The sequence below is a fragment of the Equus przewalskii genome, chromosome X (genome assembly GCF_037783145.1).
Source record: "Equus przewalskii isolate Varuska chromosome X, EquPr2, whole genome shotgun sequence".
In the NCBI taxonomy this organism is placed as follows: domain Eukaryota; kingdom Metazoa; phylum Chordata; class Mammalia; order Perissodactyla; family Equidae; genus Equus; species Equus przewalskii.
In genome coordinates, this window is record NC_091863.1 from 19,522,523 (window position 1) to 19,546,337 (window position 23,815).

At 39.5% G+C, this 23,815-nt stretch overlaps 1 protein-coding gene across 18 annotated transcripts in view; it reads left to right on the forward strand.

The window, feature by feature from the left end:
• Nucleotides 1-23,815, forward strand: part of POLA1 (DNA polymerase alpha 1, catalytic subunit) — a 286,388-nt gene that overhangs the window by 86,997 nt on the left and 175,576 nt on the right. The window lies entirely within an intron of this gene.

A 23,815-nucleotide genomic window follows, 5' to 3' on the forward strand; every position in this document is an offset into this window, starting at 1 on the left:
TTGATTTCAGCAGAGCTCTACCATATCCATTGTGTAAATAGGGTTTACCCTGAGAGGGTGGTCTTTTTTTGCCTTATATTCATGGTCGGGAAGGGATATGTGAATCCCTTAGAGTTGGCCCCCACGTCCTGCCAATAAGATCATTTTACTCTAAGTGGTTATAGAAGATTTCAGTTCTGTCTTTCACATGACTTATTGATGCTAAACTGTTGTTCATAAGATCAATCCCTATTTATGACGTTATTTCAATGGGAAAGGCTAATCTGTTCTAATGGAGGTGAAATGAATTTACTTGAAAATGTAGGAAATATCTAAATTTAAACTAGAAAGTCCTGGAGCCCAAACGTACATCTTTGATTTTTAAAAATTAAGGAACATACTAGAATTCCCTATAAAAGGTCCAGGGAATGTGAAAAGGAGTTGCCTTTAGGAGAAATGGCACAGCGTGAGGTATAATGGAGACTCAAACCTTGGAATTGTGAACTGATTTACTTACTAGATTCTTACATTCTTCCCTCAGTTGTTGTCTGTATACCAGCTGTCCACACTCAGGGTTAAAGGACCACCCAGTTTATTGTAAAAACAAATAAATAATGTTAAGACCCAGTCATCACCACATTCATCCACATCAGTTCTCATGTTTTCACTAATCCAAATGAAGTGGTATCACTGTTCATACAACCACCAAAACCTGTGGGCAGCCAGCAAGGCCTTGGCAGGTACCAGTGTGCAGGTTCCTTGAAGCAAGAACCATAACAACAGCAGCACAGTAGTGGTGGCAGCGATCACAATATATGTGTGTAGTGCTTTGTAGTTTTTCACAGAGCCCTTCACCTAAATTATCTAATTTGAATTTCACAAGAGGAATGTACAATGTATATGTATATTGAAACCATTTCTTCTTTCTAGTCAACCATAATCTATACCCTTCCTACTGTAAATTTTTGGCCTGAAAAATAGGAAAATGTGTTTGTCCCCTTTGAATTGTCATAGTCCCAACTTTTACAGACAAATTTAGTTGTTTTGTGAAATTTTAGATTATACCTCTGAGGATTCTTAAAACTGAGTTGATCCTTTGAGATGTAAAGCAAAACTAGGATTCAGTGTCTGACTCTTTTGCGTGGGACTGCCCTTAAAGCCTCTTATTGATTTTTTGGGGGAAATAAAAATACAAGGCTGCTCTACCATTTTTCATTCTCTATATCATTCAGTCTTAAAATACATTCCAATTAATAGCTTTGTTTACGCATATTTCGTATGTAGCCATCAGTGTTCTAGATCTGCACTGTCCAGTATGGTAGCCATTAGCCACAAATGGCTATTTAAATCTAAATTTTAACTAATCAAAATGAAATAAAATTAAAATTTCAGTTACTCAGTTACACTAGCCGTGTTTTAAGTGCTCGGTAGTCGTATGTGGCTAGTGACTAGCCTCTCAGACAGTGCAGATCCAGAACATTTTCATCACTGCAGGAAGAGCTGTTGGACAACACTGTTCTAGAGAATCTAACTTCTACTTAGCTTTTTCAGGAAGACTATCAAATAATTCTGCCATTGTTTATAATTTTATCTGCAAGATTCATGTTTCTAAATACATTTACTGAGCCTGTCTATATGATGTAAAATGTGTATTTTAAGTATGCTTTTTAAAAATATACAAACTATTTTCTTAGCACTTCTTAAGTCACAGGTCTTATAGATAAGCAGCAATGGAAATTGAAGCAGAAACTTATGTGATGATAAAAATGTCCAATTTTTCTTCCTTTCTGTGGATATTTACTGAAGTACAGCGGAAAAATTGGTGCAGGAACATGATTCTGCAGTGCTTAGAAAATGCATAGCCATCGTATAAGGAAAAGTAACCAGCTAACAATAATCTTGAAATGATTCACATAGTTGAGAGTCCATGATTCAAAAATTTAGGTCAGTTGTACTCTTATCAGATTAAATATCAGAAAGTTTAGCTTGAAAAGGCATTTGACAATTGGAGAATCTCTCAAGTGTAAAGCTGACATTAAAAATGTATTATCACATGTTAAGATCTTAAGTGTTACGAGTTAATTCAGTGAGATGTTGAGCATATCCCATTTACCTTTTCTTCTTTCTACTTATATGTTCAGGTTGTGCAGAACTAAAGGAAAACTCTAGACTAACATCCAAGGGCTGTATTTTTGCCATGAGTGAGTCAGGGGACTTCAGGTTTAAAGATGCAGTATCTTGTAATGTATTCAGATTAACTAGGACAAAACACTCAGAGAAATGTCTTTGATCCTTGCCTGCGTAAGAATGGTCTCCTGAGTGCCTGAATATAATGGAGAGGCCTATTTATGGAAGGTGACCAGCACTGTGCCATGGTGAAGGACAGGATTGGATAGGTCTTGTTTGCAGTACAGAGACATTTGGATACACTGAGTTCCAGCTAGACGGAGAAAGTTGTATGAATATGAAAGGATTGATCGCCTTTTAAAAACAAGAGCAAAACCCCATGAAAGACTGATAGTTGTTATGTTAGTGTGATTCTGTGCTATCAGATGTGTGTTTAATGCCTTTTTCACTTTTAAAAGCCATCAGTTTCTTGCAAAGTCAGAGACAGTATTAGAACCTCAAAGGACAGCTGTTTTTTTTTTTTTAAGACCTTTCCACTAGTTGGGGTGATATGTGTAATGTTCACATAGAAAGCAGATATTCCCCTTTTTATTTCTATATTCATTTTAGATATTCTTTGCCTCAGTAGCAGCTTGTTATGAGCATGAGTATAGAAAAGAGATTTTTATTCATATTTAAAGAACGTCAGTAATAAAAACATTTCCCTAGCTGTGACAAAGAACAGCCTTTGTTTAAGGGTTAGGTATGTCTAAGGAAGTGACTCTTGTTGAGAACTAAGGAATAAAGTATAATTCATCTTATCTTGTGTAAGGAAAATTGTCCTAACTTGCATGCTGCTGAGTTGCCTAATTTACATTTAAAGCTGAAGTAATGAAGCCTTTATTTTTTTCCAGAAACTCCCATTTCTCTCCCAAATATATTCTCTATCAGACAAAAAAAAAGGCTCATTATTTTGCATGGTAATGTGTCTTTGCTGATGCAGAAAAGCAACATAATTTAGGATGAGGGATTAATTTAAACTTTCTTATGTGCTCTTTTGCAGATAATTAAAATTATTTCTAGGGATCAAGAGGTAGATTTGCAGAGCACACCAAAAAGAATAGCTTCACCCTGGGGAATTGCAAAGGAAGGGTATAGTCCTTTTCTCACCAGGAGGAAGAGGTTCCTGAAAACTCATGGATATAGAATTTAAGTCTGAGAACTTTAGACCTCATGGAAACTATAGTCATATGGGGGTCTGAAGTTGAGAGTGGATCTATGGAAGCTCTTAGGAATAAACAGTATTTATATTCAGTTAAATAAATATTGTAAATATAATACAAATGACCCTTTAGTTTATACTCTTATTTAGTAGTAAGGGGTAATATATATTCATTTTCATTTACCATCCCTTGTTTAATAGAAAATTTCCTTTGTTGCAGATAATAAGCATGCTTCGAGGCATTTTCCCTCCTCCCCTACAGCTGGTTTCCTATCTAGCTGTTCATTGCCTTTCTGATTTTCAAACTCAGAAATGGTTGATGCCCATCTCCCTGGGGCTCCTCACCCCCACTCACTGCTGACTCTTAGATACCATCAGTGTGTAGTTTTGAGCCCCAAGTGTGCTTGCACTTGCTTTCTTGTATTTTTCCTATGGCTACATTCTAAAAATCCTTGTTGCTGTTCTACCATTACTTTACCTTCCTTTCCTTTCCCAACCTCAGCTCTGTCTTTCTCTAATTATCCCCAACAGGACTGAATCATAGTTCATGTAATTTGCATTTACTGAAACTGAATGAAATTTTTGAAGTTGCTCAAGAAATACACAGAAATAAATTTGAGAATATGCAAGCTCAATTTAGTAAGATTAGATATGGGGAATTAGTGTAGTATCCTGCAAGTGCATATGAAAATGTGCACTCTCAAACATTCTATGTGTATATACACCCCACACCCGCAATATATATATATATATATATATATATATATATATATATATATATATAGCATTTGACCTAAGAAGAACTTGCAATTATTAAGCTACTCGAGAACTTTCAAAGCTTCCAACTCAGTTGCATATTTCAGCAAAAGCAGTCAATGTGCGTGCTATCTCAGTCAGTGGCGTAATCAATCATTTATTGAGTACCGCTTTGGATTTGTGAACAAATTGACCTATTTACAGCGTTTTGGAACCTCATTGGTTCCAAAGTCAAAAAGCTGCTCGGCTACTCCAACACAAGAGTTTCAGATCATTCATACTAGTCAGCTGATAATTCCTGAAGCCAGATCTGTGCTACCTGTCTCCGTTCCTTGGTCTCTGGGGGTGTCCTAAATGGGATGCGAATGCTACTGACCCTCCCTCCCAACCCTACCCAGCCGGCAGCCATCAGACTTTGGAAGAAGGAAAAACAGTTCCTTACCAGAAAGAGATTGAAACTTGTTTTGTGAATAACTGTTAAAGCCTTGGTGGTTGTATTGTTTTTACATTTATTCCTGTGCTGTAGTTTGTGTTTTTATCTTTTAGGAAAGATTATATGCATTGACAGTATGCTACCTTCTTTAAATTTTTAAAGAAGTAAACTGGAATGTTCTGATTTTTATGTTGTTTAGAGTTCGTAGGCCACGGAAGAACATCCAGAAAGATAGTCTAGCAAATTTGGGATTATTTCGCCCTAATTTGATATTCCCTATAGTGGAATATAAGAATTTAAGAGTTTTTCTTGTAATCATTATTATCATAGTTGAAATTTATTGACTATTTACTCAATAAGGAGTAGGTGGATCGTTGCACTGGTTTCAGAAGTACTTGGATGAGATATGTGAAAGAGATTCAAATATTGAGGTGCTCTTTTTTTTATGATTTTATTTTTTTCCTTTTTCTCCCCAAAGCCCCCCGGTACATAGTTGTATATTCTTAGTTGTGGGTCCTTCTAGTTGTGGCATATGGGATGCCGCCTCAGGAGGACCTGATAAGCGGTGCCATGTCCGCGCCCAGGATTCGAACTGGTGAAACCCTGGGCTGCTACAGTGGAGCGCATGAACTTAACCACTGAGCCACGGGGCTGGACCCTGAGGTGCTCTGTAACAGAAAATATGACAGCTACTGCCATAGTTCATCAGAAATCAAGAGAAAAACTTTTTCATCATTGGCCTGAATGAGCTGAAGTTCGGAGTGAGACTGTGGTCATTATTCATTACCTCTTTTCTTTCAAACAGTAAAACTCTTGGGTTTCTGTGGACAAGGCTGCTTTTTAATGGCATGTTCTCCAAACAGCTGTTAAGCACCCCCCTCCCCAATACCACAGACCACATCTGTTCCCACTGTTGATTAGCTAGAGGGTGGAGAAAGAAGAGAGGCTGTAGCATGTGTAATTACCAGTAATTAATTCTTGTTGAGCCTCCTCATTTCCTTCTATTCTAACTCCACCTACTCTTCTTCCTGTCTCTGTTGTAATTCTATTTCATGTTGGCTACTTGTGGAAAATAATCTTGATGGGTATACAGCTGTTTTCCTAAAATTTTATATTCACCTTACAGGGAAGCTTTTGTTTTTCTTCTGGTGGCAAAATCTCTTGATAAGGCAAGGCAAATAAGAAAATACTAAAGTGAGTGAGTGTATCTCTTGGGGCTAGCTTTCCTGCTTCCTTATATTCTGTTTCTGTTGATCCTATTTCCAACTGTCAACAAATGTTTATTGAATATATTCTTTCTTAAAGGAACTATTGCAAGGCATGAATAAGTGTGAGGAAAAGAAATGTAAGATACAGTCCTGGTCCTTAGCATTAATGTACAGTGTAATTGGAGACCAAAAATATGTACATGGAAAAATAACGATGTAAGTTAGTACCTAATAATACAACATGCAGTAAATGATGGAGGTAGTCTACTATTTTGCTTTTTCTTTGGGATAAGATAAGGCTAAGAAAAATAGAAATTTGAGCATTTTAGTTACTATGTCACAGTAAAAGAGATACATCATGGCCTTGTTCTTTAAAGAAAGTTCTCGGTATATCTTCTTTACAGATCTTAAAAGCCTAGATTTTCAAGATGCGATGCTTCTCGTGAGTCTGTTTTCAGAATGGAGCTTCAAGTGGAACATTTTAAAACTGCTTGTTTTTAAAATTTAAAATAAATTTTAAAATGGATTTGGTGTATCAGTCAGGGCCCCAGCCGGGAAGAGATGACACTGAAATTAATAGGAGGATTTGATAAAGGGATTATTTACCAAAATGTGGGCAGGGTATAGTAAAATCACAAGAGAATTTTGTGAACTTCAGGGGCTAGTAATAGCAGAGATGTTACACTCAGGCGAAAAGGAGTGAGAGGAGGAACGGATCCCTAACCCAAAAAGAGGGAGTTGGGTAAAGAGGGCCTTCTGATCACAAGTGGATGGATCCAGCCAGCCCCTCAGGGAGAAAGCCAGGGGCATAAATTGCCTGCCCTCTTTTCCCTCCTGGTCAATGCTATGTTCCTCATTAGCCAAATTCAACTTGAAATTAGGAGACAAGAAAGCTCTTTGATGTAGTCTGTTAGGTCAGCCTTCCCTCCCAGAGAGCAGGGTGGAGAGTAGAACTGGATGGGCAAGGGAGAGGTGTCTGGCATATTTGGAGACTTTGTAAGTTTGCCTAAACATGAAAAATTCATCTTGGATAATATAATCCTGTGCGCTAAATAATCTTGATGATCATAGGCGTATGTCTGGAATCAGTATGCTTTATGACAAATCAGTCACTTCTCAAGCACATGCACAGGGAGTCATCGCTGCAGATTAGTGATTCTCAACTGGAGGTGATTTTGCCCACCATGGGAAATTTGACAATGTCTGAAGGCTTGTTCATGTGTGGGCTTTGTCATTAGGATCTGGTGGAGGGTAGTGATGATGAAGGGAAAACAGTGAAGTGTCTTTTAATTCCATCAGGGTAGGTGCTCAGATGATTGTTGAAGAATCTAACCTAAGCAACAACTGTGACTTTTGGTGAGAAGAGACTACTGACCTTTGAAAGGACAATTTGAGTTGAGTTCTGAGAATGAAGCTACAAGACGGCATAGGTTTTACTTATTGAACATAAGGTGAGGGGGTCAAGCCCTAAAAGATAAAGAAGAAATGAGACCATTGTAAATAATTGGGGTGTAGATTGAAAGCTCTTCAAGGACATGGACTATATTTTATTTATTTTCTAAGAGTTAAACACCATGTCTTGAGCAGTACAAACTGTCAATACATACTTGTCAAGTGAATGAGTAACCCTGGATTGAGGAGAAATGGTTAGAAACAGAAAGAAAGGCACCAGTGCGAAGGGAAAGGTGAAAGATGCTGGGAAAGGAAGAGGTGAGATTCTTGTATGAAAGGAAAGATACTCTAGACTACAAAGAAATGAGAAAGCTAGGCCTTAAAGGGCACATTGGCTGTGCCACTAAAGCTCACTGGATTCCAGGTTTCTGAACTTTATGTCTGTCCCTCACCTGGACCCTTGTACTTTATGACTTCCTTTTTTTTTAAGATGCAATAGGTAGGGGCGAGAACATTTAGATGGTGGTGTCAGAAACCATTCATCCCATTCCTCTTTTATCAGCACTGCTCTCCCTCCCTTTTGATATTAATGGAACTATTCCCTGCATGGACGCAGAGGTCCTTCTCTTTTTGGACTGAGCTGAAGACTTAGGCATGCCTCCAAAGAGAAGATTTTAATAGATCAGTCCATTGCTGTGGGACTCGGTGTGATTGACTCAGTTATCCTGTCTTTACCTTCCTGCAAGACAACTCTTGAATCCTGTTCCTTTCATTGTCAGACAGTGAAAACTGCTTAGTTGGAAGTGATCACATTTGTCTTTTAAGCTCCTGAAGGGCAGTGAAACTCCTTTACACTTCCCCGAGTGCTGAGCCCATGGTAAATGCTTGTTGAATTAGGGGATTTATGGAGGGTTACTCCTAAGATTGCAAAGAGAAGTGGTAGAGCGAGATAGGGAAGGATATTTTTAGGAAACCTTGACCATAAAGTGTTCAGTCTTCTGAGTGACACGACGTTAGATTGTTGGTTGTATTCAGGAGGATTGAGTGTAGAATTAAGAAATAAAGGAGAGAGGAGAAATTTTAAATACAGTCATGTGTTGCTTAACAACAGGGATACGTTCAGAGAAATGCGTCATTAGGCGATTTTGTCGTTGTGGGAACATCATAAAGTGTACTTGCACAAACCTAGATTGCATAGCCTACTACACACCTAGGCTATATGGTACTAATCTTATGGGACCACCGTCGTATGTGCAGTCTGTCATTGACTGAAACATCATTATGTGGTACATGACATTACTCGTATGGGAGCTGGAGGTAATGAGAGAGCAGGAGTACTCCTTCTTTGCTGGAGCAAGGATCATGCTGTTGATGAAGTGTGCGGCCCGAATAGTAGGAAGGGTCAGGTAAATCTGAAATGTCCACCATTAAGACTCATCAGCATTGGTACAAGAATGTCTGCAATCCAACTTTTATAGCTAATATTGTAGATTTTTAAAAATCAACTTTATAGCACTAATTTGACAAACAGGCTTTTGCCATCCCATCACAGAATTAAAAGAAGCACCACCATCTATCCATTGCTCAAGCCAAAGGTCAAAGATTTATCTTTGGTTTTCTTTCTTTTCCTCACTTCTACATCTCAGCCTTTAGCATGTCCTGATTCGACCTTCCCATCCAGCTCTGCTGCTCTCACCTTATCGTGTGCCCATAGCATCTCTCCTCTGGACTACTGCTTCTACTCCTCACTTCTGGCAACCCATTCTCCATGCTGCTGCCTGTGAGATTGGTTTAAAATCAAATCATGTCATTTCCCTTGGCCTCATCCCAGCACCTGTAAGAATACTTCTCATGTAGTAAAAGCTCAATGTGTGTTGAATAAACCAACTATAAAAGTTATTACAATGGATAAGATTCCTTACAGACAGCCAGCAAACTAACTAACCTTTAGATAAGTTTCCTAATAGAAACTACACATTGACTGTAATGATGATAATAGTGGTCACAGATTTGTTAAAGCTCGTCTGTTTTCCCTCCCCTCATCTGTGACTGATGGTTGACACTCATTTTTAGGATGGTTATCAGAGGGTTTATAAGTGGCATTGGAGCTGGCAAAACCAGTCGCTGCTCTTTGGCAATCTCTTGGATAAATCAAGAGCAGCCATGGGTGTGAAATACACCAGGCAACTCCCTAAACTGTTTTAGGACTGATTCAACGTAAGTGTGAAATCAGTACAAATTTGGGGAGGAGGCTAATCTTTTTGGGGCTATGACCCGTTTGAGAATTAGGTGAAAGCTGTGGATTCTTTACTCAGAAAAAAATGCCCATATATACATGAAGGCAGAATTTTGTAGACCGTTAAAGGGGTTCATAGACAGCTATAGCTTGCAGTGGGAGTATGTGTAGTTTGAAATTGCATCTTCAAAATTATGTTAGATTTGGGATAGGTTGAAACATCTATTTTTGAAATATAAACTATAGAAAGTAATGTGGCAAAATATTGGCAGATGGGGATATTGCAGAAGAGATTATTTCTTTTTTCTGTGATTTTTAATTGGGATCATAGCAGAATCTTAAGGGGCAGGGAATTGTGAGGGTTTTTGTTGTTTTATCAAACAAAAAAATGTGTGGAACGTTAGCTGTTTTTGCCTTTTCTTTTTGTTGAGGAGGCAGAGGAGCAGGGAAGGTAAGTACCTCATCCTGGCAGACCTTGTGCCTCTTAACCCAGAGAGGGGCCTGTTGACACACCCCCTGAGAGGGGAGAAGCTGGTGGGCCAGGGAGAGAGGATGGAAGCAGGGCACAGGATGGAGGGAGAGAAATTTCTTAAGCATTTGCCCAGGTTGAACCCAATGCCCTTCTTTTTTTTCTTTTCCTGTTTTAGTTTACCTCAGCATCTTTATTAAACAGACAAACCAAGAAAAGAGATTTTCCTCTTTGCTAAAAGTTCTTGGGGAAAATACCTCACTTTCTTTTATTCCATCTCCTTTGGGGTTAAGGAGAGTTGTTATTTCCAAACTTATTGTCAGGGCTTCTTGTATTCCTCGTGTTTTAATAAGCTCAAGCTGGCTTATTTTTGATAAATCACTAAAGTAGAAGATATTTTGTGTCCAGCTACCTAAGCAATAAAAGCAAGTATGTAATGCTGTGGTACCAGAGTTGTTTTTTTTTCCCCCTCCTGCACAATATATTAACTAAGCAGAAATTTTAAAAGGACAAAGACAATAAAAGTAATGTTTGTTAGTGGTAGTTTGAGATATTTCAGGAGAGATGAGATGTGAAGAAAAGCAATGGCCATATTTAGAAAGCTGCCTCAAACCCAAGAGTATCTATTGAAGTAAACTTGATGACAGACTTTTTTCCTCTTCATGAATCATTGTATTCCTATAAAAGCGAAAATTCCTCTTCATCTAAACAAATGGCTTCCACATCTGTTTTCTTAGTTTCTCAAAAGGGTGTCTTCGGCTTGCATTTTTTTTTAAAAAAGTGTTTATCTGTTTAAAATGAAATATCGTCAAAAGCAGTTTATACATCAAAATCCAAGTTGGTCTTCAGCTTCTAAGAATTAGTCGAGAATGATCTGGTGGTGATGGTGGTGGTATAGGGAAAAAAGAAAACACATTTTATATTCTGCATAGGTAAGTTCTTCCTAACCATACTCTTTAAATTTTATTGATCTATATTTAATTTTATATGCTCTTTTGATTTTGGGGACTGATGGAATAGGTAACTTTGTTATTGGTAGCACATCCCAGTATTTGAATGCTCTGGGCTCAGAATTCTGAAAATAAGTATTTTCCAAATTTGTAGCAGGAGAATTAGTCCCATTGACTAAGAACTGATCTGTAGTTAGTTAGATTCTCTTTTTGTCCCATAATCAGTTTTCCTCCACCATGTCACTAAGAGAAACACACTCATAACTGGTTTGTAAAATGCCCTATGTGCTTTTCTAAAGCACTTGTTCAGTTCTCAGTCCCCTGTGAGTCTGTGCACCCTCAAGGGTTTTGGTTTTATCTTTTTAAATCTTTAGTCTCTTCTTGTGTAACAGGCCATCATGCCCTTGAGCCCATCCTGCCATTTAAAACTAAAGAATGAGAAGCAGCTGAAGGGCTGGCTCTTTTGCAGCTGACAGGAATCTGATCTACTGCTTGGATTCTTTGTCTGGGTACCGACATGCCAGTGGTGTGTAGCTTGTCCTAGCCATGCCATTTGCAGTCACAAGGTTTGAGGATGGGAGCAGAGGAGGTTGTCTTCAGGGAAAAGAAAGATCTTTGTGTCCTAAGGTCAGAGAGAAAGACTGTAGATCAGCCCCTGGGGTCCTACTGCAGGTCGCAGGACCCCTAGCTTCTTACCACGCGGTGGGATTTCTGGACCAGGATGAGGTGTTTGTCTTTCAAGAGGTTGTACAGGCTCCTCCCGCCCCTTGAGCTACAGCTGTCTGTTCTGTCAAAACAGTGCCTTGCTCTGAGGTCAAAGGTCCATGAGAACAGCGACAAAGGCAATTAATTTAATCAGTTATGCCTTAGATGATTTCTCTCAAAGGGTGTGAAGAATATTATTTGGAAACCCAGGTGAAGAATATTATTTGGAAACCCAGGAGAATCCCTCCCCCATTGCTGCTTTTCTTTTATTGGATAAGTTTAAATCAGAGCTGCTCACAAATGGCACCAAACTTGACATAAGAAAGAATGCCCTCCCCCTTCCCAAATGCAGAGGAGAGGCAGGAAAAGGATGGTTATGTGGGAGCTATAGGAGGCTCTTTACTTGTGAAGTGAATTGATTGATGTTCAGTCTTCCTGTTGAGCCCATCACTGCCTCCAGGAGGGAAGCCACTGCGGAGGTTGTGCTTGCTGTTTATTGAGTCGTGGCCTGTAGCTGTTTTGGTTGCTCATGAAAAGGCAAGGTTCTCCCCCTTTCTGACCTTATTCAGAGGCTTAATACAATTATTTGTATTAGGCGTTAGCCACCTGTTGAGATCGTTCTCGTTAAAGGTCAGTGTGTGGTGCCTGGCTGTCTGACTGTGGCAGCCTGCATCAGATTTGCCAGTGGCTACTGGTTTGTGCGACACCTGCCAATTGTGACAGAAAGAATGGTGCTCTCATAGCTGAAAGGGAAAGGAAGGTGCTAGAGAAGGGATGAGGGATCAGGAGACCCCATGGAGCACCATTACTGTGGTTTGGGTGCTGTCTTGTCTCATCTCCCATTTCTCCCATTTCTCCCATTTCTCCTTTGTGAGCTGTGCCATCCATTTTGATAGGTTCTGTTATTTTCTGCATGCTGACATTGCTTTGATTTATTCATATGTTGCATCTCTGTGGAGCATTGGATTTCTTGTACCTGAAACTTCCCACATCCCCTCTGTTGAGCATCTTAGCTTCTACCTGCTTCCCTGTGGTCTCCCTTTAGGTGTCTACAGGCATAGCGGATTCATCAGTTCCAAAACTGCCCTTCTGGTTCTGTTCCCCTTCCTGAATTCCCTGTCTCAATGAATGACGGCACTGTCTACCCAGTTGTTAAGCAGGAACGTGGGCATCATCCTTGACTCCTATCTGCCTCATGCCCGGCATCCAGCCAGTTGCCAAGTCCTGTAGATTCCGCTTCCTAAATACCTGTGACTCTCTATCTCCAGTGCAATGACTATTATGCTATTCAAGCCTCATTACTTCTCCCTGGACACTGCCCCCTCCTCCCAATGTGTATTCTCCACATGTTTTACAGCCAGAGAGACCTCTTTAAACTGTCAGTCTGATTATGTCACTGATTATGTCAGTTTAAAGTCCTCAATATGGCTTACAGGGCCCTTCACAACTGGACCTCTCTCCTGCCCTCTCCCCACTTTCCTGAGCATTCTAGCCTTAGCCATACTTTTTATTTTCTTCTCGTTGCAAAAAAAAAATTAAAAAAATTATTTTTGAAAACTGAGTTTTCTTTAATCACCATTGAGAGTTTCCCTCTGTCCTTTAGATCTTCACACACACTCTTCCCCGGGCTCCATTTTCCTGTTATTCCCTGTATTTCCTGTTATTCCCTGTTACTCGCCTTATACACAGTCTACTTCTTTTCTCTGAACTTCTCGCTAACTCCTACCCCAAGGGGCCCCATTATGTGTATATGTGTATTTTTTTCAAATTGCATATTTGATTCTCCACTAGCTGTTACACACTATAGAGGGAAGGGATCATGTCTGAATCATTCACCTTTGTGTTCCTTTCCACCTAGCACATGAGAATGCTGAGTAAATATTTGTTGATGAGTGAATGAATGAGTTCCTTTTTGAGATTCCAAATCAAAAGAAAGTAACAGTACTTCCTATAATTCATAGCAAATTCTTGAGCCTTAGCCAGATTAGAGAATGGAAATGCAGTGAAATTAAAAAATAAGGGGGATTCTTTTTTAACAGTGAGCAGCCAATCTTGTATAGCCTGTATATTGATATTTTGCCTTCTCCATATGCTACACCTCCGTTCTAAGTGACTTTTCTCAACTCGATATTTATGTTTGTTTCAAAATTTCTCTAGATTCTTCCCAGAGAAAGTATAGAAGATGATGGGACAGGAGAAAAAGTGATTGCTAAATGGGAATACATTATTTGATTTATCTTTAAATATAGAGAGGCATCCTAGAGGCATGCCTGAATATGTGTCTACAGTACCTGTATCTCTGGACAGCTGAACACAATTACATTTCCCTAAAATGAGATCATCTTTCTGATAGAGGATTTTTCTTTGAAGTAGGAACCCTTTATATTTTAATCATAGCTAGCTCATAGAACCTGTTGTCTGAACTTCTATAACAGGACAGGGGCAAAGGCTACCATTTTGTAAGAAATAGAGGTGTTATCGAAGGGAATGTACAAAGTATGGTCATGATAGAACAGAATTTAGTGTTTAGCCCTGGTACTTAGTAGGGGAGTTACCCCCTAAAGTGTTGGACTTAAAAAGTTCTGGGCCGGCCTGGTGGCACAGCGGTTAAGTTTGCGTGTTCCGCTTTGGTGGCCCAAGGTTCACTGGTTCGGATCTGGGGTGCGGACATGGCACCACTTGGCAAGCCATGCTGTGGCAGGCATCCCACATATAAAGTAGAAGAAGATGGGCATGGATGTTAGCTCAGGGCCAGTCTTCCTCAGCCAAAGAGAGGAGGATTGGCAGCAGATGTTAGCTCAGGGCTAATCTTCCTCAAAAAAAAAAAAAGTTCTCTCTTCTGTGACATTCCTCGAAGCAGAGGAAAATGACAGTCACATGACTATCTTGTCACCCACCAATCCTAAAAAGGAGCTTCCAAGAAATCAAAAATGCATTCATCAAAATGGTGGCAGTAACACCTTGGTCACTCTCCAACTTCCAGTTGTGCTCCAGACCACCCGCTAGGTGCTTTTCTAGGGTTGAGCTTCAGTCCAGGTGCTTGGTAATGACAGGTGTCAACCTGTTAAATCTGTCGTTTCTGGGAACCAAGAGCTCAAAGTTTTCTAGTCAGATTTTCCCATGACCTCAGTTATAAAGAAAATGTTGCAGATTCTGGAAAATGCTAATGTCCTTTTTAGCTGTAAGTATTAGCTTGATTGCAGTGCTTCAGAATTGCCCAACTTCATTATCTGAGCATAGCCAGCCTGACGCCTTCTTCTCAAATAGACAATTATGATCAATTAAGCACTTTCAGGCCTTATAGAATACTTAATTTTATTAGTCAATTATTTGTGCTTTGAAAGAGTTAATGGTAGCTACCCAAGCCATTATTAGAAATTAGAATGTCCCAAAATAGAAAGGCTATTTCCTTTGTGTATGGCACTGCAGTGGAAAATGCCAAGCATAGTTTTTACTGAGTTAAAGGGTGAGGGAAGGCGGGGTGGGGGAGAAAGTTACATGTAAATCATTTAGCCATTAACCTAATGGGTGGATTTATAAATCCTATTACTATAAGCCCTTTTCATTTCCACTGAGGCCTGGTGCATGCTTGATCCCACTAATGTAAAATTCATTCCATCTAAGTGATTACTGAAGTAAGACACTTTGAGTCAATTTTAATCAGGTTGTGTGAAACTTGCCTGAACGCCAGTGTTCACTAAAGCGCGGACATCGTTTGGCCGTATCTTAATTAGCCCCCCAGATGAGTTATGCGAGGGATCAATCAGGGAACCAAATCTCTGAGCCTTTTGACACGTACGTGTTTTTCTTTGAGGGAAATAAACTGGAGGGGCCGGAAATACCCAGCTCCAAAGCAAGAGGCAAAGACCTTAGGGTAGGCGTGTTTCTAGTCTCATGGACGTTATGTAAATTGTAGGAAATCTGAAAGCTCTATTTTTGTGGCTAATTGGAGCATCTTCAATGGTACTTATATTTAAACAAACCAAAATTTCAAATTTGGTGAAATATGTGGACCGTCTTCCTAGAAAAATGCATATAGGCACTCATTCAAATTTTCCCTTACAGTTTTGGGGATTTTCAGATTTCTTGACCTTAGGTTAATATCACTTGCTCTAGTTTCGATCTTGATGTCTTAAGGTTTTTTTTTTTTCCCCTAGGAGTTTAATATTTAAGAGTGTAGGCTTGTAGTTGAACTCTTGTGGTGGTGAGTAGATTTGGCTCAAGTGTGCTTGAATGCCAGCTCTACAGGCTCTCCAGGGTCCTTTGTCAGATAGAATCCCAAGTATGGTGACACTGCATGTAAGTTCAAGTGAAACGGACGGGTCATGAGTCTCTAAACTTGGAGGTTGGAGTGGAGGGGGACTAGAGAATAAGAATGTTGTGAAAGGAAACTTTCTGCAAAGGTGAAAATAGTTTTTTTTAAAGTTGAAATGTAAAGTGAAATTTTAAAAACCCACAGGATGAATAAATATTCATGCTGGGAGCAAAAATTAGAAAACAAGTGAGAAGTTCACTTTGCATTTCACATGTTCAAAGCCATAGTTTATGGTATTTTAAGTTTTTAGATCAAAATTAGAGCCCTGTCAAATTGTAGGGCAGTAATTGAGAGATATTCATAAATATCATTAAATGTGTCTGTTGGGGAGGAGAAACCTTTCAGAAAGCTTTGTTTATTCAACGTGTTTTATATTCTTTACACATGAGCTACCAGCAGGTCTAGGTTGTAAATTAAGGATTTAAAACAAAATCAGTTTATCTGGAAGCAAGAGTTGTATGGGAGAGGTACTCTTTTAGTCAAGTTTATAATTAATGGGCCTTTATCATTGGGGTAGAAATTCATTTCTCTTGAGTGAATATTTGTTTATCTAACATGCATTGTGTTTGAAGGTGGGATTAAAACTGATTCACTCGTCGTTTCTTGCGTGGAAAGAGCTAGCGTTTAAGTGCGTACTCTGTGTGGGTTTAATTACCGCTTTCCGTAACCAGCTTTAGGGTCTGTTGTTGTGGAAATGCACTTATCAATCTATGGCTCTGCTCTTCTCAAGCTGGACCACTTGCGGTTTGCTTCTTTTTACTGGAGCCTAAGAAATAAATAGTTAGTGAATTACTACTATGTGCCAGGCATTGTGTTAGGTTTAATGGCTCAGATGTGATTTCTGCTTATAATTTGCTTAAAGTCTCTTAATTAATCTTACTTTTATAACAGAGTGGTGTGCTGTGGTGTACATACAGTACTTTGGGGAGCACGTTGGACTAACATGCTCATTAATATCATTGGGTTGAGGAGGCCAGAGATGGCTTTTCTGATCATGTTTAGTGCCTTGTAAAGTAAGTAGATGTTAGGTAATAATAATACCTAATGTTTATTGAGCGCTTATGTACCAGAAACTGTACAGAACAATTTACATATGTGGTAACATTTAATGCTCACGGTAGCTCTATTGTAAAGAAGCTGCAGTTGCTATCTCCATTTTGCAGTCAAGGAGTTGGAGGCTTAGAGAGGTTAGGTTGTGTTCCCAAGGTCACATAGCTCATAAGCAGTGCTGTTAGGCTTTGAACTCAGGCAGCCTGTATTCGTTAGTGTTCTTCAGAGAAGCAGAACCAATGGTGTGTGTGGGTGTGTGTATGTGTGAGAGAGACAGAGAGGTTGATTGATTGATTGATTTTAAGGAATTGGCACATGTAATTGTGGGGGCTGGCAGGTCTGAAATCTGTAAGGCAATTCGGCATGCCTGAGACCCAAACATACGGGACGTGAGTTGACGTTTCATGAGGAAGAGTTGATGTTTCAGCTTGAGTCTGATGGCAGACTGCAGCGGAGTTCCCTCTTCCTTGGGGGACCTCAGTCTTTTTCTCTTAAGACCTTCAACTGATTGGATGAGGCCCACGTACATTGTGGTAGGTAATCTGCTTTACTCAAAGTCTACTGATTTAAATGTCCACTCATATAAAAAAAAAATCTTCACAGTGACATTTAGACTGAGATTTGACCAAATATCTGAGTATCATGGCCTAGCTAAGTTGACACATAAAATTAACCATTAGACAGCCTAACTTCTGAACCCATGCTTTAACCACTCTGGGGAAACAGCATGTGAAAAGCACAGAAGTAAGAAAAGAGCATGGCTGGTTCAGTGAACTCAAAATATTTCTGGAAGACTAGATTGAAGAATGCATGTGGGAAGCGTTAGAAGTTGAGGTGAATGTCAACTAGATCGTGAGTCTCAGGTCAAGCTTAGGGGTTTGAATTTCATTTCAAAGAGTACATTTTAGAAAGAACACTGGCAAAGTATGAAGAATGGCTTGGAAGGTAGTGATGCTGGAGACAGGTTGAGTGAGTGGTGAGGGTCTGAAAAGGAACAGCATATTGGCAGGAGGCGCCACACTAGATGGATACAGTCTGGTGTGGGGCTTGCTAGCTCATTGGGTTAAAAAGGAAGTCAGCCCTTTGTTTTAGTTGAAGGCTCTTGAGAGGGGCCGTTTATCATGTTTGGAGCTGGTTGGGGGTTTGGAGGAGATGGATGGGGTTTAGAATGAATGCTATGGGACTGACAATTGAAAATGGGCCTGGAGAGGGAAAATGTTGAGTCATCAGTATAATATCACTGATTCGCAACCAGGGATAATTTTGGCCCCCAGGGAACATTTGGCAATACCTGGAGAGAATTTTGGTTATCACAACTGGAGAGTATGTCTATATGTATGTGTGTGTGTGTGCACATGCATGCTACTGGCATCTAGTGGGTAGAGGCCAGGGACAGCCCCCCATGACGAAGAATTATCTGGCCTAAAGTGTCAATAGTGCTAAGGTTGAGCAACCCTAAAGTATATGCAGAAGTGTGTGTGTTCTTCCTGGGTGTGGGGGGACGAGATCTCAACAGAAGATGTCAGATGATTTTATGTACTGTAAATATATCCACCCACTTATATTAAGTGCATAAAGACGTATGTAGACAACTTGTGAGAGCTTACCTATTTCTACTTATCTTATAACCACATAGACCTCAAAAGCAACCTAGAAGATGGAAATATATTCTTGTAATGCTAATTATCTTTGTTGGATTTATTAGTGCTTCCTTTTCCTAATATTAAAGAAGTGAATGTGGTTGAGAGACAAAACAACCAGATATAAGGAAGAGATATTTCTACACGTCAAACTTGGATTCTAGATTTTTAGTTCTGGGAGGAATCCCAGCCTCTTCATTTTGTAAATAAGGATGCTAAGACCTAGAGAGGGAAACCAGCTTGTTCACTGATCACTTAGTCATTGGCAGTTTATACCAGTACTCAAATTTCAGACCCCTGACGTTTTTTTAAACTCGTTATTTGTATAATGTTTTATTTTTGCAAAGCATGTTTTCAACATACAGTTCTTTTTATTTCTATCTAGTTCAGGGAACTAGGTGGTAGTATTATCCCAATTTTAAAGAAGATAAAATGAAAGTTTAACGACAGTAAGGAGCCCAGCGTCACAGGAATGTTAAGTGATGGAGACAGAAAGTAGGGTGCTTATTGAATCCAAAGCCCTTACTCCATGAGCATCTTATAGAGAAGACACACATATAAGAATACTAGGGAATAGGAAAATAAGAAAAAGGCAGTCTAATATAATGAGGATGAAATAAACGTTCGCCAAGTGGGAGAACTAAGTAACACGAGTCCTGCTTGGAAACTGCTGAGATTGGAAATCAGGAAAGCTTAGATAATGGTTGGATTACCAAATATCATAATATTTATATTTCTTCTACTTTTCTCTTCCCTATCCTTCAAAACCATTCATTTTGCTACCCCATTATGCTAATGTATTTTTTAAAAAAACTTTCCAGTTTGTTTCTAATTTTCTGTCTTCAGTAACTGAAGAATCCTAAAGCCATTGAGATTTCAGTTGTCATTCTGTTCATGCATTATTTGTTTAGACTTTGACCTCATCCAACATTTTCTTAACTTGCAGGATTTCCATTGCATTTATTATCTGCATCACATACCAAAGTGGGTTTCTTGTTAGCAGACATCACTACAATAGACATATGCTTTTGGAATAGGAGCTTGAAATTTTTTTTTAACTGTGGAAAGTTGGTGTTTTCTCTCTCTTATTTAGTATTAATAAGCACTGTTTTAGTCCGTAATAGCACCTAGAAACATCTTATAACCTTTGAGTGCATTGCAAGACACCAGTATTCTGTTCTAAAAAAAGTGAAGAGCCCAGCTTTATCCTGGCCTTGTTGGAAGAACTTGTAAATACACACCTCAGTAGCAGTTGCTCTTAGGTCGCTGCTGCTGCTAACCCTGGTGTAACAAACGTTCTCTTTCTGCTTAGTAAACTGCATCGTAGGTGTATTCCTGAACAAATAATTTTCTTTAGGAAACAGTTTTTTGAAATACACTTTATATTTCCTTCTTAGTCCCCACTGCCCCTCACCAGCCTTTGGAGTCTCCAATTGGGGTTAAAACACCTTTTCATATTATTTTAATTATTGCTCTCCCCACCCCCACCCCCACCCCTTTCCTGTTTCCCCCTCCTCTTTTCCCCCAACGGCACTGTTCTGCAAAGCCTGCAATGATTGATATGATGGCAGTGCTGTCATTCTTTTTAACCGAAAAAAAAGTCATTTTTGTTCTAGTTATTTTAATAGAGTCCCATTAAAGATGTATTGCTGACTGAAATATCGGCATGAAGGGCTCTCACTGAGCTGAGCCCAGGAATTAAGAAGTCAGGAAATCGGCTGCTGCATTGCAAGAGAGCCTTGTGTGACACCGAATCTCCTGATTGGGGAGATCATTACTGCTATTATGACTCGACTTGCGTAGGAATTTTAAATTCCATCTGAATGTCAGTAATAACCCTCTTAGCAAATTATCCTGAATAAAATCACGAAGGCATTTTATATAATAGGTGTTGAATTACTGGATAGATTTGCTAATTAAATACTCTTTGTTCTGCTGCAGTTGACATTACAGGGTAAGATCTTGAACAATTATTCTCAACAGCTGTACTTTGTTAAGGGAAAAATTAACCACAAAGTTTATTTTTTTACACTTGAAGTTGGCAGATTTTTGAAATGTGCTTGAAAAAATTCCATCATCCAATTGGTAATGAGTAGATAAATATGCAGGTGTTGCTGTGAAATCAGATAACTGCAGACTGCCTTATTAATGAATTTAGCAAGCCTTTATAGCCCTGTTTTCTAGCTGTTGGCACTTATAAAGTGATTTTCTGTTAGAATGGGTAGCTTTAATATCAGGGTTGTCACTTTGAAGTGAACTTATGAACGGTCATCTTGTAATCACTGTACCTTGTATCCTGTAGACCTTTCTGGATACCTGTGGCTTTTTTAAAAAGTGCATTTCCTTAATGGGGAAAATATCTGTAATGTATAAGTTTTTCGTTGTTGGCTTCCAGAACATTCATGTGGTGTGGGCTTTTTAACAAAGCAGTGAGACATAATGAAAAGAAAATGAAACATAAGGTCCAGCTTCTAGATCAAGCTCTTGACTAGCTTTATTACTTTGGGCAAAATTGCAGAGCCTAGTTTTCCTCATCTGTAAAATGGAGTATATAATACTGCCTACTCTTGAGGATTATTTATTCAACGTTCTACAAATATTCATTAATAGCTACAGTGTACCAGGCCCTCTGCTAGATATTAAGAATTTGGTAGCCCACAGAGTATCTAACAGCTGTGCCTTCCCCAGTGAGCAGTTTGAATCGAGAGCAGCTTTGGGGTGATCCTGCTCATTAGCGCTTGGGTACACATTAGTCTGGATTGGGCACTGTGGTACCCATCATCTAGAACTACTTAGTGAAGAAGGATGAGAGGTCAGGGTCAGCCTGCTTGTGAGTTGTCTCATAGAATGGGGTAAAGAGTTGATGAGCTGTGGTGAGGACCTTAAACCTGAGACAGAACATTTTCATCAGCTGCTGTTGAGGTCCACTGGAAAGATGGTGATTAAAACTATCCTCAGAAATTGGTACAACTTCTGTGGAGAGCTATTTGGCTATATTTATCAAAAATTTAAAAACATATGACCTTTGACCCAGTAAGTCCTCTTGTAGGAGTTTCTTATTACTGGTAGATTAGCCAATTACGTGCGTATAAGAATTATTTGTTGAAGTGCGGTTATAAAGGTAAAGATTAGAAACAACCTACATGTTCATTAATAGAGCACTAGTTAAATAAATCATGATCGATTCACACAGTGGAACATTATGTAGTCATTAAAAAAATAAGATCGCCATTTATGTGTGGATATGGAATCTCTAAGATAAAGTATTAGGTGAAAAAAGTAGTTACAGTATAGTCTTTACGGTTTGCTTAGTTTTCTCCCATTTTTGTGCAAAACAGCCACCAAGAGGTTTCTGCCACCAAAGAGAAAATCGTTTTGGTAGCAGCCCTCAGATTGTGTATGGACATGGTCGTGAGGTGGTGGCAGCACAGAGCGGGCTGAGTGGTAGGTCTGGAAGGTGAACGTTGCCAGGTCACATTGGAGGTGCAGTCTGGGATGACGTAGTAGGTTTGGTTCACAGTGTGAAAGAAGAGTAGAAGGAAGCGGTTGCTGCATGTGTGGAGTCGCAGTGAAAGGCTGACAGATTGCTCCTGAGGTATTTTACTTAGCAGGTAATGCTTACCTTGCGGAGTTGGGCGTTGTGGTGAGGAAAGCTAAGCCTAGCAGCGTGGAAGGGACAGAGGATGAAGAGAAGTTGTGATAAGTAGTTCTGTCCTCACTGTGATTAACTTGACTTGGGTTGATCTTATTATTGCCCCTTTCCCAAAGGAATTGTCAGATATTCTCCCACAATGTATCTCCCTGTAATTTAGACATTAAAATATGAAGATGAAGTGGAGGAGAGTGAATGTTTTTTATGAGTTAACTGAATTTTAGAGTCTAGTAGAAAAGTAATTGGGATTCCTATGAGACCTGTCAGTCAACTATCCAACAGTTTTTTGAGTGCCTTTTACATATGAAGCCTGGAGTTAGGCACCGGCATGTGCTCTGACCGCCTGAAGCTTGTGGTGTAGTTGAGGAGGGGACAAACTGTCAACTAAAAGCTGTTTTCAGAATGGGATTACCATGATTATCTTAGTCCTGTGGTCCTTAACCCTGACTGCAATGTAAGTCATCTTGAGAGCTGTTTAAAAAAATTGCTGGGGCCAGGTATTGGTATTTTGTAAAAGATCACCAGGTGATTCCACTGTATAGCCACTATTAAAACTGCTGGTTAGCCTAAGTAGTATTCACCACTACCCACTACCTCCAGGGCAGGGCAAGGTCTTCCTTCCCCCAAGAACATAGGACAATGAATGCCTGAACAATACTGAGAGACAGTATTAAAGGGGAGGGGGCAATGGAAATGGAAAGTAAAGGGTATATGTAAAAGGTACTGTAAGGTATCTATACCATGGGGCCGTGCAGTATAAAGGACAAGAAAGACAAATGAGACCATGAGGTTTGAGCTTAGTTGACAAAGGACGACTGTTGCAAGTAGGAAAAAGAAATATAAATGAAGTAAATCTTTTGTCTGGCCCATTGGAAAAGTAACTTCTGGTTTAGATTGATGCTTTGAAAGATGGGTGCTGGTAGAGAGGCAGTAGCATGGAGCGACTAAGGCCCCATGCTCTGGAGTACCTGGTTCATATCTTTGCTCTGTCCCATACTGGGACAAATGAATGACTTTCTTTTTGTTTTTTTTTGCATTTAACAAATAGGGGTATTAATAGTGGCTATCTCCTGGGGATCTTGGAGAATGAAATGAGAAAATGGGCGAGATGCTCATTGCACAGTATCTGGCCCATATGTTTTACACACACACATACATATACACATTATGTTTTATTACTATTTTGTTTTTTTGCTTTTTCTCCCCAAATCCCCCCAGAACATAGTTGTATATTTTAGTTGTGGGTCCTTCTAGTTGTGGCATGTGGGACACCACCTCAGCATGTCCTGATGAGCAGCGCCATGTCCGCGCCCAGGATCCAAACTGGTGAAACCCTAGGCTGCCGAAGCAGAGCTCACAAACCCAACCGGTTGGCCACGGGGCCGGCCCCTCGTTACTACTTTTTAAGAGGCCTTCATTTGTTAAACATTTGTTACTTCTGATCTGGTCCAAGATAACAGCTTTTTATCTATATCTCCATTATAACCTATATGTCTCTAGTCTTATAGCCATATAGGCCTGGGGACAGACCTATCTCCAGATATTACCTATGTATATGTTTGTCTTCATTCACTGAATGTTTGTTGGGCCCCACCGTTGTACTGGGCACTGCGCTAGCTCTAGGGAGTATAGTGAAGATTGATCTACTCTCTGTCTTCAAGAAATTTAGCCTAGAGAAGAAATTTAAATCCAGTGCATGTAT